The sequence below is a fragment of the Henckelia pumila genome, chromosome 1 (genome assembly GCF_033568475.1).
Source record: "Henckelia pumila isolate YLH828 chromosome 1, ASM3356847v2, whole genome shotgun sequence".
In the NCBI taxonomy this organism is placed as follows: domain Eukaryota; kingdom Viridiplantae; phylum Streptophyta; class Magnoliopsida; order Lamiales; family Gesneriaceae; genus Henckelia; species Henckelia pumila.
Genome location: NC_133120.1, coordinates 170,258,496 through 170,279,029, shown reverse-complemented (window position 1 = coordinate 170,279,029; position 20,534 = coordinate 170,258,496).

Here is a 20,534-nt window from a genome sequence, read left to right as displayed (position 1 = left end):
ATTTCCTGATGAGCAATTATTTTCAGCAAGCGCCGAATTACCCTGGTACGCAAACATTGTGAATTATTTAGTTACTAATGGGTTTCCCTCTGAATTTTCAAGGGCGCAAAAGGACAAGGTGAGGAGCGATGCGAAGTATTATGTGTGGGATGATCCATACTTGTGGAAAAACTGCGCTGATCAAGTCATACGACGATGTGTACCCGCGAGCGAGGTAATCCATATCCTCACATTTTGTCATTCTTATGCATGCGGTGGCCACTTTGGAGCGAAAAGGACATCAAGGAAGGTGTTGGACAGCAGATTTTTCTGGCCTTCCTTATTTCGAGACGCATACCTGTTCTGTAAGTCGTGCGCTCAATGCCAAAAAATAGGTAACATCTCCCAACGAAAGGAGATGCCCCAACAACCTATCCTAGTTTGTGAGATCTTTGATGTTTGGGGCATCGACTTCATGGGACCTTTTCCAAGTTCATATGGGTTTATCTATATTTTACTCGTTGTGGAATATGTCTCGAAATGGGTGGAAGCAAAGGGCACCCGTACTGATGATTCTCAAGTTGTTGCAGAGTTTATCAAGCATAACCTTTTCTCTAGGTTTGGAATCCGAGAGCTCTCATCAGTGATAGAGGTACACACTTCTGCAACCGAACTGTGGCGAGTTTGCCTTAAAAGTACCATGTGACGCACATGATCTCCACTGCATATCATACACAATCCAACGGTTAAGCTGAGGTTTCGAACAGAGAGATCAAATCTATCCTTGAAAAGACCGTGAATCCTACTAGAAAGGATTGGAGCTTGCGTTTGGATGATGCCTTGTGGGCGTATAGGACCGCATTCAAGACACCGATTGGAATGTCTCCATATCGTCTAATTTTTGGAAAACCTTGTCATCTGCCGGTGGAATTGGAGCATAGAGCCTATTGGGCTATAAAAAACTTTAACATGCAGATGGATAAGAGAGGCGAGCACCGAAAGCTGCAGTTGCAAGAATTGGAAGAGATCTGCAATGATGCCTATGCCAGCTCCAAGATTTACAAGGACAAAACAAAGGCCTTCCACGACAAGATGATCTCTAGACGGCACTTCAAAGTCGGTCAGAAAGTTTTTCTCTATCATTCCCGACTTCGGTTGTTTCCAGGTAAGTTATGTTCGCGTTGGAATGGACCGTTTGTTGTAACAAATGTCTTTTCTCATGGTGCAGTCGAAATTCAAAGCTTGGACACATCCAAAACATTCAAGGTGAATGGCCTGAAAGAGTGGGTGCCCTGTTAGCCAACTTGTGGCTAAGGGCTTTTATGACTCTATGTAAAACAATCTTTTGTTTAATATAATTTACACTTTTATAATGGTATTGACTTTATCTTTCTTCATATTGTTATATTATGATATAATATTGTTGTTTTGATAAAGACCTTGAATATACTATAGTGTATGTACGATGTGGTAGCACATGGGGATGGCTATCATGAAACACATATTATAGTCACTGTATATTCTAAACTGTTCCTAGTCAATTGAGCCGTTCGCAAAAAAGGGATAAGGATCGCTCGAGATTGAGACTAGCATATGCGATGCGGAGTACCACGTTTCATTGGTATGGAACATAGAGATGTTCAAAGCATGCAAATGGATATTCATATGATGAATGATCGAACTACCCTATTCGGACTTTTCAAGTGGTTATCACTTATCGAGTGGATAAAGTCCGCGGTTTTGGTTGTACACCATTAGTCCTTATTACTTGAAATATCATTGAGACTCTATATGCTGGTACTGTACTTTGACTCGTTTACCGACTCTATTGGGGTCATTAGGTGTCGGGATTGGGTACAGTTACGACACATATAGGAGTCGATGCTTTGTTGTCAAGGATTCACCACATACTTTCGAGTGTGGATATCCTATGCGATCTGAGGAGATATTAGTGTGACGAATCTCTGGCCAGAGTACATGATGTTTTTTAGGTTAATTGGTTATCCTAGTAACACATGCGATGTCACTATTTAATTTCCAAGATGTAATGCATAGTTATCGAATCTCGAACGACTCTCGATATATCAATGGTTGTTGATTCGATCGGGATATATGGATGAAGGGACCGTACTGTACGCTAACCAAAATCTACTGGTTCTTGCAGGAACTATCAGAAATACCTAGGGAATCATGGGGCGATGTTGCTAGGCGCTCTTACCATGATTCGATGGGTAAGTCGAAAATTGTTGTTCCGAGTCACAAGGAGTTGTGAGCCCACGGCTAGCTGTATTTCTGAACCATTGAGGGTTACACAAGTAATGGATTACTAAAACCCCGTAGAGATAGTTAAATTTAAAGAGTTAAATTTAATGAAAGAGAAGTTGGGCTTCTTAACTAAAGGGAGTGAGATTTCCTAAAATGACATAGGGATGGACATTTTTGGAAATCACTGAATTCGGATTCAGAAAAATTATCTTGACTCTAAAAGATGCAGAAATGGTTTCTGTGCACATTGGTAAAATCAGTTTATCAATCGGAGTCACGATGAATTTTATATTAATTTTTAGAACAACGGGCTTGGCTTGTTGGGCTTAAGTTATGGATTGTGGGCTTTAAGGAGTTAGAGTCCTAACACAATTATAACTTAACCTAGTCTAGAAACTATCTATAAATATATGTAGTGGGTTCGAAAATTGGTGTAATTCAGTCTTCAAATTTTCGAACACTGCATAATTATTTCAAGAGGATTTTCGAAAATTCCTCTGTCCCTTTGGAGAAAATTCGGCTTGTGATTTTTATGAAAAATTACAATCTGAATTAATAGATCATATCTGTTTATTCTCTACGAAAAACTTCTGATTGATTTCTAGTGCAGTCAATCAGAGGGTTTCTGTTTTCTGTTTGTGGACCTTATTCCGGTGATTGATCGTGACGCCATCAGTTCCCGGGATTTACAAGAAGAGCAGATTAAATTTTGTTGGAGTCCATAATCTCGTTTCGAGATTTAAGGTAAAACATTAATTGTGATTATTTGTTTTACTTGTATGAATTTAATCTTAAAAGTTTTGATACCCAGATATGGAATCGTTCCATATTAATAAAATAAATTTTTAAATTTTCGCTGCACCGGGTATCAATTCTAATTGATCTGAACACCGTTTTCCAACAGTGATATCAGAGCCAGGTTGCTCAGATCAAACGATTAAATTAATCGATTGTACAAAATTTTTAAGCCTCGGTTTTTGAAACAAAACAAATTTTTAAAATTAAATTTTTGACGGGAAAAACACGGGCAGCGACGGGCTGCCCAGCACGAGCCCCGGTCGGGGCACGGGCTGCCCGGGATTGTCCCGGGCAGCCCGGGAAATTAAAATTTTAATTTTTTAAAAATTTTGAATTTTTGAAATTCGAGTGTTTGATCCGATCGAAAATTATTTTTGATTAGATCACGAGGCATCGGATCGAATTGTTCGAGTCCGAAATTTTTAAAATTGATTTTTGGATAAATTTGAATTTTTGGAAAATGTATAAATTTTATCCGTTAAATTAAATTTTATAAAATTAATTATTTTGGTACAATTGATGATAAGATATGATCTTATGGATGGATAAGATAAAATATGATTTTATCTTTTAATTATGATGCCATTGCATGTTTATCCAATTATTTTAATTATTGAATTAACTATTGGATAAAAGGATGATCGATTGCCATGACCAATATTTTAGGTGTATGTTAGGTGATTTACATTTGTCCTATTGTTGTTGGTGTTTATTAATGGGCTTGGTTTATAGCCCAATATGATTTTAATATGTAATAAAAGTGGGTCTGGTTTATGGCCCGTTCCCACCCCTAAAATGTATCCCATTTTTGTCATCGAAATTTATTGTAAATTTATTAGACTTAGTGGGAGATAATGTTTTGAAGAAATGGTGGGCCCAGCAGACAATGAAGACGAAGAAATGTAAATTGGAAGCTCAATGTAATAGGATTGCATTGCATACTTGCATATCACCTAGGATTGGACTTAGACTCATGATTGGCAACCACGGGTCGATTAGTAAATGGGATCGATCATCCTTAAATAATATATGATATTATTGATGTATGCATGTTTAGACATAAATTGTATGAATCCCGCAAGCATACATAAATTGCATGATGAGACAAATTTTCAAAATAAAATCCCTCATTTTAAATATGATTTAAAATTGATATCAAGATAAACAAAAGGGAATTTTAAATATTGTTTAAATATTCCTACCTTCCATCAACGATCAATGTATGTGATGCTACCCGCGGATATGGTCCGGCTCATATTATTGAGTGGGCCCGTTCGTCGGAAAGCTGTACATTGGATCGACACATGTTGTAAGTTGGGTGGAACTCCCATGGGATTGGCTCATATTATTGGGGATCCACATGGCGACCGTCCATCACAACTTAATATTGATGGGTCATCTTGACATGTCACAATAAACGGCGTCATATTATTGGGCCCTTATTGGACATGAGGTAAAAACATGGAGGTTTCTTTGGAAGAAATTGGGCTCTACCTTTTGAAAATTATGGTTGGCTGATATTATTCGGGACCATAGTTTGTCAATTGGACTCCATGTTCCCACTAAAGAAAATGTTTCTCGTTTTCACTAGAGGGTAGTGAAATCGTCAAAATAGTGGGAGTGTAATTCATAAAATGAAATTCGCCATATTTTATGTCTTAGTAAATTAATTGAACAAATCACTGATTATTGTCTGTTTCCTTTTCAGTATTTCATTACTATGAATTCGCGTAATCCACTACTCTCAATTCTCGATCAAAACAAGTTGACTGGCGCTAACTATACGGAATGGTTCCGTAAGTTAAAAATCATTCTAAATTCGGAGAAGGCTTTCTACGTGTTGGAGAAGCGTCCTCCGAAGGAAGCCCCGGCTAACACTAGTCCGGAAGAGTTGAAAAAGCTTGACGATTGGTGGGACCATGATGTCAAGGCAAAGAGTTATATGCTAGCATCAATGTCTGATGAACTCCAGAGGCGATTTGAGGATGCGGTGAATGCTGCTGACATTCACAGCGCACTCAAGGAACTTTTTGGAGCTCAGTCAAGGGCCGAGAAATTTGCGACTGTCAAAGAGCTCATGACATGCCGCATGCGAGATGGGACTTCGGTCCATGAGCATGGGGTACACATGATTGGGCTCATTGAAAAGTTGGTAAAACTCGAACTGACATTAGAGCATGAACTCAATGTGGACTTGTTGCTTCTTTCACTTCCTTCGTCATTTGACGGCTTTGTGATGAACTTCAATATGAACAAGATAGAGGCCACCCTTGAAGAGATGGTCAATATGCTTGTGACTTATGAAGCCACACTAAAGAAGGATAAACCGGTACTCTTGGTTGGCTCCTCTTCTAACTCTAAGAAAGGACCAAGTGGAAAGGGTAAGAAACGTTCTGCCCCGCCCAAGAAGATTGTACCAAATAAGAAGGGAAAGGCCAAGGCTTCAATTGAGATAAAAGATGAAAACGTTTGCCATTACTGCAAGAAACCCGGTCATTGGAAACGTAACTGCAAGGAATACCTCGAACAGTTGCGAACTGCAAAGGGTATGTTTTACATTGAAATAAATGTTTCGCTTAATACTTCTTCTTGGGTATTGGATACCGGATGTGGATCTCATATTTGCAATGATTTGCAGGTAATGACAAGAAGCCGTAAGCTAAGGATGGGTGAGACCCAGCTAAGGCTCGGGAATGGTTCTAGAGTCGAAGCCAAAGCTATAGGAGACATTTATTTAATTTTGCAGAACAATTTTAAGTTATTTTTGAGAGATGTTTTATATGTTCCGGATTTGGTCAAAAACATTATATCTATTTCTATGCTTGATAGAGATGGTTTTTCTTGCAATTTTGTAAATGAGATTTGCAATATTTACAAGAATGAATGTTTGATTGGAAATGGACAACTTGAAAACGATCTATATAGCTTAAAATTAAAAGACGTTTCAATTAATTATGTTGATAAACCGTTAACAACAATTAAAAGGAAGGACGATAGTCAAAACCCAGCAAACCTTTGGCATGCTAGGCTAGGTCATATTTTCTCAAGGAGGATGAACAAGCTAGTGGGAGAGGGCATGTTTGATATGTCTGATATTAACTCTCTACCTACATGTGAGTCCTGCCTAAAGGGAAAAATGACTAAATCTCCTTTCAAAGGGAAACCTGAGCGTAGTCAAAATCTGTTGGATTTGATCCATACAGATGTTTGCGGTCCATTTAGGATTGGTACTAAATGTGGCAACACCTACTTCATTACCTTTACTGATGATCATTCTAGGTATGGGTATTTATATTTAATGAAATATAAGTCTGAAGCATTTGAAAGGTTCAAAGAATTCAAGGCTGAAGTAGAAAACAAACTAGGTAAAAATATTAAGGCACTTCGATCGGATCGAGGTGGAGAATACTTAAGTACCGAGTTTTTGGACTATCTAAAAGAGAATGAGATTCTCTCTCAGTGGACTCCTCCTATGACACCTCAGCTTAATGGTGTTTCGGAGCGTCGCAATCGAACTTTGTTGGACATGGTTCGATCCATGATGAGCTTCACTGAGCTCCCACCTTCGTTTTGGGTCTACGCGCTTGAAACGATGGTATTGTTGTTAAACAACGTCCACACTAAAGCAGTAAATAAAACACCATACGAGTTATGGAATGGCAAAGCTCCTTAGTATTCGTACTTGAGGATTTGGGGATGTCCTGCTTACGTGAAGCAGACAGTGGGAGATAAGTTGGATAGTCGATCCTCCTTATGTTATTTTGTGGGGTATCCGAAGAATTCAATCGGATATTATTTCTATCATCCTAATGAAACAAAAGTGTTTGTTTCAAGGAATGCCACCTTCTTGGAGAAGGAGTTCTTATTGGATAAGAAAGGCAAGATGATGGAACTCGAAGAAATTCGAGAAGAACCCGAGATACAAAATAGTGATCCTACACCTCAAGAATCATCACAAGACACGCCTATTACTAGGAGATCCGAGAGGACTTCTAGGCCTCCTATTAGATATGGTCTTCTTCTTGAAGGGGATCAAAGTGAACCCGTCATTGGATGTGATCCAAGAAACTTCAAGGAAGCAATTTATGATGCGGATTCGAATTTATGGCTTGAAGCTATGCAATCGGAAATAGACTCGATGCATTCTAACCAAGTTTGGTCTTTAGTAGATCCTCCCGATGGAATTGTTCCAATTAGGTGTAAATGGATCTACAAGAGAAACCTTGGTCCTGATGGAAAGGTATTGACCTACAAGGCACGATTGGTGGCAAAAGGTTATACTCAAAGACAAGGAGTTGACTATGATGAAACCTTTTCACCAGTCGCAATGTTCAAGTCCATAAGAATCCATATTGCCATAGCAGCATGGTATGACTATGAGATATGGCAAATGGATGTAAAGACTGCTTTTCTTAATGGAAACATTAAGGAAGAGATCTATATGATGCAGCCTGAGGGATACACATCCATGGGAAGCGAGTATAAGGTATGCAAGCTTCAGAGATCAATCTATGGTCTCAAACAAGCATCAAGAAGTTGGAACCAGAAATTTGATGAAACAATAAAGGATTTTGATTTCATCAAGAACCCGGAGGAACCATGCGTGTACAAGAAAGTAGTTAAGGATGCGGTAACATTCTTAGTACTTTATGTTGATGACATCCTACTCATGGGGAATGACGTAGGGATGTTGCAGTCAACAAAGATATGGTTATCAGGTAGATTCTCGATGAAGGATTTGGGTGAGGCCTCCTATATTCTAGGGATACAGATCTATAGAGATAGATCTAAGAGAATGATAGGACTTACTCAATCAACCTACATCGACACCATATTGAAAAGGTTTTCAATGGATGGGTCCAAGAGAGGACATCTACCTATGTGTCATGGAGTTTCTCTATCCAAGTCTATGTGTCCCAAGACTGACGAAGAGATAGAGAAGATGACACACATACCATATGCGTCAGCCATTGGTAGTATCATGTATGGGATGATATCTACCAGACCGGATGTGGCCTATGCTCTGAGCGTCACGAGCAGATATCAAGCCAATCCCGGTCAAATGCATTGGAAAGCCGTGAAGGATATTCTTAAGTACTTGCGAAGGACTAAGAATGTGTTCATGGTTTATGGAGGAAGAGAATTGAAGTTGGAAGGCTACACCGACTCTAGCTTCCAATGTGACGTGGATGACTCGAAATCAACCTCTGGATTTGTATTCGTGCTCAATGGCGGTGCTGTCTCTTGGAAGAGTTCCAAGCAAGACACCACAGCGGATTCCACCACTGAGGCAGAATACATTGCAGCATCAGCTACTGCTAAAGAGGCGGTTTGGATAAGGAAATTCATCCAAGAGTTGGGTGTAATTCCTGAAGCTGTTGGTCCAGTCCCGGTGTACTGTGACAACACGGGTGCCATTGCTCAGGCAAAGGAGCCAAGGTCTCATCAGAAGTCCAAACACGTACTGAGGAAATACCACATCATCCGGGAGATTGTGGAAAGAGGAGACATCAGTGTCGAGAGAGTTGCCTCTACAGACAATATCGCTGATCCGCTTACTAAGCCCTTGCCAGGACCATTGTTTGACAAACATCGCGAAGCAATGGGATTACGTAATATGACTAGTTGGCTTTAGGGCAAGTGGGAGATTGAAAGAGTGGGTGCCCTGTTAGCCAACATGTGGCTAAGTGCTTTTATGACTCTATGTAAAACAATCTTTTGTTTAATATAATTTACACTTTTATAATGGTATTGACTTTATCTTTCTTCATATTGTTATATTATGATATAATATTGTTGTTTTGATAAAGACCTTGAATATACTATAGTGTATGTACGATGTGGTAGCACATGGGGATGGCTATCATGAAACACATCTTATAGTCACTGTATATTCTAAACTGTTCCTAGTCAATTGAGCCGTTCGCAAAAAGGGAATAAGGATCGCTCGAGATTGAGACTAGCATATGCGATGCCGAGTACCACGTTTCATTGGTATGGAACATAGAGATGTTCAAAGCATGCAAATGGATATTCATATGATGAATGATCGAACTACCCTATTCGGACTTTCCAAGTGGTTATCACTTATCGAGTGGATAAAGTCCGCGGTTTTGGTTGTACACCATTAGTCCTTATTACTTGAAACATCATTGAGACTCTATATGCTAGTACTGTACTTTGACTCGTTTACCGACTCTATTGGGGTCATCAGGTGTCGGGATTGGGTGCAGTTATGACACATATAGGAGTCGATGCTTTGTTGTCAAGGATTCACCACATACTTTCGAGTGTGGATATCCTATGCGATCTGAGGAGATGTTAGTGTGACGAATCTCTGGCCAGAGTACATGATGTGTTTTAGGTTAATTGGTTATCCTAGTAACACATGCGATGTCACTATTTAATTTCCAAGATGTAATGCATAGTTATCGAATCTCGAACGACTCTCGATATACCAATGGTTGTTGATTCGATCGGGATATATGGATGAAGGGACCGTACTGTACGCTAACCAAAATCTACTGATTCTTGCAGGCACTATCAGAAATACCTAGGGAATCATGGGGCGATATTGCTAGGCGCTCTTACCATGATTCGATGGGTAAGTAGGAAATTGTTGTTCCGAGTCACAAGGAGTTGTGAGCCCACGGCTAGCTGTATTCCTGAACCATTGAGGGTTACACAAGTAATGGATTACTAAAACCCCGTAGAGATAGTTAAATTTAAAGAGTTAAATTTAATGAAAGAGAAGTTGAACTTCTTAACTACAGGGAGTGGGATTTCCTAAAATGACATAAGGATGTACATTTTTGGAAATCACTGAATTCGGATTCAGAAAAATTATCTTGACTCTAAAAGATGCAGAAATGGTTTCTGTGCACATTGGTAAAATTAGTTTATCAATCGGAGTCACGATGAATTTTATATTAATTTTTAGAACAACGGGCTTGGCTTGTTGTGCTTAAGTTATGGATTGTGGGCTTTAAGGAGTTAGAGTCCTAACACAATTATAAATTAACCTAGTCTAGAAATTATCTATAAATATATGTAGTGGGTTCGAAAATTGGTGTAATTCAGTCTTCAAATTTTTGAACACTGCATAATTATTTCAAGAGGATTTTCGAAAATTCCTCTGTCCCTTCGGAGAAAATTCGGCTTGTGATTTTTATGAAAAATTACAATCTGAATTAACAGGTCATATCTGTTTATTCTCTACGAAAAACTTCTGATTGATTTCTAGTGCAGTCAATCAGAGGGTTTCTGTTTTCTGTTCGTGGACCTTATTCCGGTGATTGATCGTGACGCCATCAGTTCCCGGGATTTACAAGAAGAGCAGATTAAATTCTGTTGGAGTCCATAATCTCGTTTCGAGATTTAAGGTAAAACATTAATTGTGATTATTTGTTTTACTTGTATGAATTTAATCGTAAAAGTTTTGATACCCAGATATGGAATCGTTCCATATTAATAAAATAAATTTTTAAACTTCCGCTGCACCGGGTATCAATTCTAATTGATCTGAACACCGTTTTCCAACATGGCCACCGGCTTAAACACTATTATGAAGGAGTCCAAGAACATGTCGGAGAAAGCGAGCATGATATCACTCTTGATGCTCCGCCACATGTCGACTAAATCGCGGCATACAATCGAGCTATAGACTGACTGCAAATTTAGCGCTGATTGGGAGGCAACCCAATGTTTTTTTCCCTTTTGTTTTTGCTCGTTCTTATTATTTTGATTTCTTTTTGTTTTTATTTTTTTTCGGAAATTTTGAAAAAGCCAAAAAAATATTTTTTGGCTGGCTCGATCGGCAATATCTTGCCGATCGAGCGAGCGCTCTTTTCATTGAGGCAGTAATTTGGTTCTTTTTCTCTTGCTCGATCCGCAATATCTTGCCGATCGAGCGAGAGCGCTTTTGTTCGGGCAGTAAGTTGGGCCTTTTGTTGTCGCTCGATCCGCAACATCTTGCCGATCGAGCGACGGCCTTTTTACGCTAAGTTATACGCAGATTCCCCTTTCCCTCTCTCATTCTCTCTTTTCTATCTTCTCAATCCCTAAATCCCCAAAAATCCTTTCTACCAATTTCTATCCTTTAATTATTTGTTCTTTCTTTTAATCCGTAGGGATTTCTCTCAGGAACATCTACCGGACTTCATTCTCAGTTGTGGATCTTACGTTTCTTCAAGGAGGCACCGGATATTTTTTCGCACGCCAAGTGTTCATCGTATTGCATCCTTTACTCTCGGTGTCATCTTCATACTTTCCATGGGACCTAAACGCACCCGCGTTCAAGGCGAGTCATCTTCTCGAGCCGCCGATCGCTCTTATGCTGAATTCACTGGGCTCTTTGTCACTGACGCCGCTCGTGATCGTTACATCACCGCCAAGTTAAATTGTTCCCCCAATCCTGAACGCGGCTTTGAGTTAGAATTAGGCTATCCTGATATTGTTGGGACTATTCACGAGTGGGGTTGGACAAAATTCTGCGAGCCACCTCCTCCTGTTGTAGTACCGATTGTTCGTGAATTTTATGCGAATGCAGCAGAAAGGACGGATAGCAAGGCGGTTGTTAGGGGGAAACTGATTTCTTTTTTTCCCCATGAGTTGAATGCTTTGTATGAAATAGCGGAGGTGGACGATTCTCTCTATCAAAGCCTACAAGCCGATCCGGATTTGGATGAGTTGCTTGAACAACTGGCATACCCTGGAGCTACATGGGTTGACCAAGTTTCCGTCGTGAACTTCAAAGCATTTCGTACGTGTGCTTCCTGATTCTTGGTATGTTTTTGTGAATCGGCGTCTGATGCCGATATTACATTCAAGCGAGGTAAATCTTGAGCTCGCTATCCTCCTTTATGCGCTTGATATAGGAGCACCAATCAATGTTGGGCGCGTCATCCATAATGAGATCCACCGGTCGATCCATAATGTCACAGTGGGTCTCTACTTTCCCATGATCATCTCTTTTCTATGCATACGCACCGGAGTTGTTATTTGTAATGATGAAGAGTGGTTGCAGCCTCAGCGACCACTCGACTCCGCTTTTATCGAAGCCAAGAGGGCGTATCGTGTTAAGCATTTTATGAGGGACGACCATTTTCAACAACCGCCAAGCCCCGCCAAGGCCACCTCCACCTTCTCGTCACTCTCAAGCCGATGCCATCCATGAGCTCACTGCCTACGCCCATCATCAGGATGCATATAATACGGTGGCGGCTCATAATTCGCAAGCTATGGATGCTTTATTGCGAAATCTCACATTGCACTTTGGTCTTGATCCAAATTCCGTTCCGGCTGCTCTGCCATATCCGCCGCCTTTTTTGTTCCAGTATGCCGCTCCTGTCCTTCCTCCGGAGGCTGAAGAGGAAAACGCCGCCGACCGTTAAACCAGGGGAGTTCCATTTTCATTTTTTGCATCTCATTCTGTTTAGTTGTTTGTTCATATTTTGTCTTGTAATGCATTGAGGACAATGCTTAGGTTGAGTGGGGGGGGGGGGGTTGCATTGTTTGCATTTTGTTGCCTTTGTTTGTATTGCATGTTTCTTGTGTTGTTATGCATCGTATTGTTATTGTTGTTGTTCATGTTGTCAAAATGCATAAGTTGAGGATGAGTTATCTGCCTATGATGAGATAGTTGATAAATTATGATTTTTTTTAGAAAAAAATTTACTCTTGATTGGATATGAGAAACCGTAGGTTGGTTGTTGAATATCTTTAAGCACACATGTTTACCTAGTGAAGTGTAGTGATATATTAGATTTTGTGGATGGCTGTTGGACCATTGCACGATAATAGGTGTTTGTGGAATTTGATAGTGCTTGAATCTTGATTTTTTGATATGGCATACAGTTTCTTGGGCGCACCTTAAAATTTTTTGTTTTATGAAAAAGAGAAACACATTTTTTTGAAAACCAATTAACTCCATCCGGGTTGCGAGCGAGATGTTTGAAATCCTATTCATCTTGTTTGTGGCTAAGTATGCGGATTACATGGGGTTATTCTTTTGACAAAATAATATAACAATTCCATCCGGGCGTGAGGTGTGAATGAAATTCTATTCACAATTTCATAGCTAAGTTTGCGGACCTAATGGGATTGTAGTTCCATCCGGGCTATAGACGAGGGGATTGAAATTCGAATCCTATCCAGTTTTAGCTAAGTATGCGGGTAATTATTGGGACTTTTAAAATGTCGGGTGAAAAATTCGACGGTGCGTAATTATTCTCAAGGCAGTTGTGTTGTGTTGAAAGATTATTGGGAGTAGAGTTCTTGATGGTGAGGCTTACACTGAATTGTTATAGGTCGGCGAACAGTCTTGAAACTTTGTCTTTTGAAGTTGCATGTAGCTGGGGTAACATTTCACACACACACGTTCGCATTCGCCTGAAGGTGTATCATTGATGATTGAGAGTAGCTCTGAACTTGTTTTAAATATAAGTGGTTTTCTCTGAGGCTTTATTATTGCATAATTCTCCTTACTTATGTGTTTGTTTTCTTTCATTTTGTTTTGCATGACTTACTCGAGGGCGAGTAAGGGTTAAGTGTGGGGGAGTTTGATAGTTATGTTTTTATTGCATTTGTAAGTGTCATTTTGTTGTCGTTTTGCATTTGTTTACATGTTTTATTGTTGCATTTTGTTCGTATTGCATTTGTTAGGACGGGACTTTGGAGGCATGGAAGTGCTGGAATTTCTGAAGATCGTTTCAGCCGCTCGATCCGCAGTTCTTTACCGATCGAGCGGGCGCCTTTTTGATGAAAACAGTGACTTTGGAATTTTTCAGCCGCTCGATCCGCAGGATGTTACCGATCGAGCGGCGCATGCGTTTTGAAGGCAGTAGGTTAGGGATTTTTGGCTCGCTCGATCCGCAAGATGTTGCCGATCGAGCGGGCATCGCTATTCGGGAAAAATTTTATATTTTTGGAAACTTTTTTATTTTAGACTCTAGGCTTTATTAAGCTTGTAATTCCGTTTTAGAGAGATTTATTATCAGATTTTGGATAATCTCTCTTGGAGGCTAGGTTTTGTTCTTCAATTTTCTCTTTAGTTTTCTTCTTTTCTTTGAATTTTTATCGATTTGGTGATGAATCGTTGTAGCTAAACCTTTTATACTTGGTTGAGGGAGGCGAAACCAAGATATATTTTATTCATGAGATTCGATTCATAGTGTTTAATTCTATTTAAGTATCAATAACTGATTTGGTTTATTTCATGTTTGTATGCGAGATTTTAGGATTGGCCATCTTAGGATTTTGTTTTGCAAGCTATATCTAAATTAGAATTCAAATCCGTAATTGTTTGAATGAACTAATTTGCGAAGCAACTACGTTTGATATTTTCTACTGTTGAATTTATTAAATTGTAGGATCAATTATTGACTAGGCTAAATACAACCGAAGGTGTTTGTGTTGTCTAGGTTCGTCAGTTTTACTAGTTTGAATACTACCGTGGATTTAAATCTAGATTGCTGTTATCTGGGTTAATTTACTGGTAAGGGTTAATTTAGAATGTTGTTTTCTAATTAACTAAAATTAAGGTGAAACATGAATTTGATTTTCAATGACGAATATTTAATAGGATTAATTATTTTTAGGGAATCCATGATTGAATGAATGAATATCAAGGGTGTAGTCGACTGATACCAAGTCTTGTCTCTTATTGATTTCTCCAGTTTAATTTTCAATCTTGCATAATAGTGATAATTTGAATATTTAATTGTTGAAATTTTTAGTAGTTAATCTCAAATCTCAAAATCCCCTTTTGTTTACTTAGGACACATTAAATTTCTCTTTCCTCGTGGGAACGATCCCTACTTACACTACTACATTTTTAGTGATTATCTGATTGAGTTGGGTAATTTGGGCATGACACGATTAAGCGCTACCATTAGCTTATTTATTTAAATACTTTTGATTGCCCAACTTCTTTATTTTAAATAACTTAAGTTTAGCGGTTAGTTATTTTAAATTATTTTAAATGTCTAGCTTATTTATTTTAAATGATTTTAACTGTCCAAGTCATTTTAAATGTTTTTATTCCGTTTGTGTATTTATTTAAATTACTTTTAAACGTTCGTCTAATTTGTTTAAATTATTTTAATCGCTCTGTTTATTATTTAAAAATCTTATTTATCGTTGCAACATCAAAATATTTAAAGTGTTGATTTTATTTCCTAAGTTAGTGCTTAAATTCCATCAGATGTTATTTGTTTAATTATTAAGTTAATTATTCTTGAAATTCTTGAGTTCAGTGACTTTTCAGTTCCGGTATGCGGCGACGGTGGATTTCGGCGGTAAATTCAAAGATTTTATTTCAAGAATTATAAGTTGAGAGAAATGTGGAAATTAAATGAAAGTTTGATTTTAGAAGTTTCCGGTTGTCAAAAGTCACTTTTAACGCATTCTTGAGCTTATTCTTTATCTTTTTCAAAAGTTAGAATTTTCTTAAACTCGGACTAGTAGAACCCAATTTAATATTTTTAATTTGGGGTTTTTAAACTTAGGAATTTTATTAGTGTAAGTTAGTAGGAAAAAGTTGTAGTACTTTAAAGTTGTACTTTTAAAACAACACTCACACCTACTTTTAATTACTTACACCTATGCTTACACACGCATGTACACACTACACACTCAAACTTTTAAACCTAAAATAACACATTTCACAAACTCTAGCACTCCCTTACTCCAACAAGCCGCCCCCTTCATTCTCTCTTTCCCTCATTTTCTCTCCCACCTTCGGCCGCCTCTTTCCCAGCCCTTCCGACCACTGCCGCCGCCCTCCAGCCACCATAGCCGACCAAAGTTTGTGTGTAGGGAGTGTAGCAAGCTGCTGGCCATGGTGTCCAGCTCCTTTTCCATCATTTCTTTGAGTTTTCTTAGCTAAGGCAAGTGTATGCATTTCCTTGGGCATTCAACCTAGCTAACTATGTTCTTGAGCTATATTCTTTGCAAATTTTCAAAATTCCTATGTATTTGACATGTTGTGTTTGGTTTTTAAGGATTTTCATCAAGGGGTTATGTTAGATTTTCGAGTTTTGGTTATGCATGATGTTTAAAGAGTTTTTTTGGTAAAATGTGTCTTGAGAAATGAAGGGTTTGTTGCATATTGCTTTTTTTTTTGAAATTTCAGAAGTTGAATGCCCTATAAATTCGAAATTTTTATGGTGTTAGGGCTGAGATTGAAGTGTGTTTGGAGCATTTTGATGATTTGTATTGGGCTTGATTTAATTCCCATGAGTTTGATGCATTTTGGTGCATGTTCAAGTTGTTTTTGAAATGTGGTGTTGAAAATTAGTGAGGGCTGCCTAGGTCTTTGGTGGTTTGGAAGGAGGTAGAGGTAAGGATAAATGGGCTTGGAGGTGTTTTCTCAAGGTATAAGTGTTGTAGAGTGATGTTTGCTTGGGGCAGGGGCTACTGATTTTGGAGCAGGGGAGGCATCAAACGAGGTCTGGGCATGGCTAGGGCTGGTTCTAGGTCAATTTTATGATGTGGTAGTCGTGTCAGTATAAAATGGGCTCGTTTCGGTTAAGTTTTCAATGGGTTAAGGGTCTTTGAAGTTGAGGTGTCGGTGCAGAATTTTGGGAGGAAAAAGGGGCTGTCCGGAGTTGGTTTGTGTTTGTATTGCTTGGGCTGTCAAATGAGGTTACAAACTAGACCTATGGTTAGTTTGTAGTGTTTGTAGAGTGTCGGTTTGAGCGGGGTCGAATTTGGTTAAGGTAAGGTCGGGATAAGGGCTTTTTGGTTTGATTGCTCGGGTTATGCCTTGTTTGTGAGAATTAGAGCTAAGGTTGGGTATTTCCACCTAGGGGCAGCCACTCTCACACTTAACACCCACATTTTTATGTTGAGTTTCATTTCCTAAAGTTGCATACTTGTGTGCTTGAGTCTCGTCTTTGAGCCAAGTAAATGTTTACAAAGGAAGTCGCTTCTATTCTTGCATGCTAAATATTTTGAGTCGAGTCAAATAAGGAAAAAGAAAATATTTTTTTGAAGGAAGTGAGTTGATTGTGACAAGACAGGGTATTGATGGGTTGGGGGATACCTCACTTACTTGCCGAGTAGACGGGTAGAACGAGATCGGGAGACATCCCGGGATCCCTACAAAAATAGACGGGTAGTGTGAGATCGGGAGAAATCTCGGGATCCCTATCAAATGACAGATAAAGGGGTAAGTCGCGTCGGGAGAAATCTCGGCATCTTGCCGGCATAGTGCACTGCAGCCATTGATCGATCAAAACAGAGGGTCACAATTCAAGGATCTAAGTTTACAGTTTCAGTTTCAGTATCAGTTTGACTCGTCTTAATTTATTCAGTTTTCAGTCATACATGAGTTTCAGTTAAGTTAAGAAAGTTCAAGAGTTTCATAGAGTGAGTTGGTGTGTGTTCATTATTTACATGTTGTCAAATTCTCTTGTAGCATGCGCATTCTTACAGCTTAAGTTTCAAGTATATTATGTACACTATTTTGAGTATTACTGCAGTTACTTTAAACACTTGTTATTACACTGTTTATACTTGCTGAGTCATTAGACTCACTATGCTTGTTTGTTTGCCAGGTGAGGAGGAGTACCTAGGGACCGAGGGGCAGGATCCTCGAGGTTGAGGTCGCTAGCGGTGCAAGGCCCTATGACCGTTGCTGTTTTTTTTAGTTCCGCATAAGACTCTGTTTTGAAATAAAGAATTTTACTATGAGTACTTTCAGTATTAGCCAGGATGTATTTTCCTGTGCTTGAATTTTTATGATTTGAAGTTTGTTATCGCTATTATTGCAACCGTGTGGGGTTGCCTTTATTTTTGAAGTTTATGATTATCGCAGCTTGAATTTCTTTTATCACTTTTACCTCTTTATGTTAGAATTTCTGCATGTGTCAGGGTGGTTTGTTTACTTTCAAACAAGTCATGACAAATTTTTTAAAAAAAATCCGTATTTTTCTTTATTATTTAATTAATATTAGAGGATAGGGTCGTTTCAGTTGGTATTAGAGCACGCTCTTGGTTTGGGCTGAGCCTACTGCCGGTTGCCGAAACTCAAGGGATCTCGCCCCAAGGTCTGTAAGTTTTAATGAATTTTATATGGTAGTCATAATTGATTTATTGATTTAAATGTTTTGATGTCATCTTTTTAAGCATATTTTCATACTAGATGTTTAAATCCTTTAAATGTGTAATTTCAGTGTTTAATTTGTTGTTTAAAATTTCTTTTAGTAGTTTAAAGTGTACCATTCAAATGTGTATTTTTATAGCATGCGACTTCAAGTTAAACGGAGTTGGTGTACCAATATTCCTTTCAGTTTTGGACTGTACGTGGATGTTGTTTGAGTTATTAGGTAGTGCTAGCAAGTTTTAGGAGATATTAATTGATGTGCCCTTGTAGTAATTTATTCTCTTATGGATGGAATTTTAATCGGGTACAAATAAGTGAATAGTTTATTTAGGCATTACTAGACGTGTGTTTAGTCAGTTAAGTTTATAAATAGAACTCATGTGAAGACTTGGGATACGAACCTGGTTTTATATTATTATGGATAGTTTGAGTTTTCTTTTGTTATTTGGGCAATATGATTTTATGAAATAGTGAGACGGTTATCATGAGCCTTTCAATTTTGCGAACTATTATTCCGATCATTACTTCCTTTTTCCTTCTTAGGTTCTCAGATCCGTTGCAACATATACTTTTAAGTATCCGAACTTTCCTTGCACTTCCTTTGAGCATTTATGGGATTGTATGACATTAATCATCGTTGAATTCTGCCACTTTGGCATTGGTTGAACTCCTTAGTAAAATCTGGTTAATATTTCATACTTCTTGAAATTTTCCTTTGATTCTAGAGCCACATGTTGATGTGAGTAAGATTCACTTTTTATTTTTGGTAATCTACTCATGTTGTGTGACTGACATCTGATTTTATTTTGAGACCGTTGTTTTCCCTGATTATTGACTTGTGTTTACTTCTCTCGACTGAAGTCACATTGACTATCTTAATTGTGCTTTGATTGTTGAGCATGATTTCATTACTCATGGATGAATGATCACGAGGTTTGTATCTTGTTGGCCCATATTCAATATTCATGGAGCCTCCATTATTATTCATTAGTCCGTAGAATTTAATTATGAGTGAGTTGTTTTCACTTATCTAGATATTTTTATTTTCAGCTCGTTTGTTTGTAATGCTTGCGTCATTTCATTTCATATCGAGCAGCATTTCTTGTATGTTTGTTTCCTTTCATGATCCATAATAATGAGGATTTTGGGTGGATCATAGTTTCAATTATCATTTCGATTTTTTAAATAAAGAATTGACTCGTAACCGCATAGTCAGTGTTTAGACTGTTGGAATTTAGTATTAGTACTAGATAAAATCCTAAGTTACCGTTGTGTTCCGAGGAATGAAGACTACTGATTATATTTAGTTCTTGTGAGAAGACTGCTAGTCAGTGAATTAATTGAATGGGTTGTTTCAATTTTAAATAGGATCGTTAAGAGTAAAAATACGACTTTGGTAAGCTGAATGGATGATCAATCACGAGACAGGGAAATAGAGTTGTCCCTAGAGACTTTTGGGCACTTCACGTTTGCATTTCTAGAGTTTGTGAACGTCATCTGGTATATTTTGACTTCGAGAGTAAATATGTATTATTTAGTCGTTGCTTCTGAGATAGTTAAGGTGGAAAAATCCGTTGGAAAATTTTAACTAAGAAATGTTATACCACCGAAGGAAAGTAAGTCGTTTGACAAATTGGGTGAACCAAAATTTTGAGGTTTCGTGACCGTATTATTGAACTTATTGTAGAATCAAGAATGCCTAAGGGACGAAAGTATAGATTGGTGAATGGATGAATGAGATCTGTTTAATTACCCATTTGGATTCTATATTATCGGTCAGTATCTTGGAACTGAGCAACAATGAATTTTATGGTTAAGCTATCTATTCAAGGATTAGATTAGATTTATTTATAGAAATATGTCAATCAATCCTAAGTTGATGAGAGTCATTTGTTCCACTTGAAGGTTAACTGAGCTAGAGACGTTGCTTAAGAGAATTTTTAATCTTCCATAAGAGCATTGTGAGATGTAGTAACTAATAAGGGATTGAGCATAGTCCATGATCATTAAGCAAAGCACTGATGATAAGTGGCGAAGGCCTCTAAAATTTCAAATATGGATGTTAGGTTGTTCTTGAAGGTATCATCGTTCCGTAATACTATTGACTTGGGTATATAAGTAAATTAACTCGACTTGTTGGTCCTTATGCGATTGTTGAGGAGATAGGTAATTTGTTTCATCATTTGAGCTGGCGCAGAGTTGTTAGTGATACCTGATGGGCTTCATGTATCGATGTTAGGGGTGTAGTGACCCTGCATGGAATCACCTACTAACTGACAACTAATAGCGTGCATTAAAATTAATACAGAAAAATAACTTAACAGAGTAAAACATGCAGAAACAAAACCATAATTTACATAACAACTTAGTATCATAATCCAGGCTT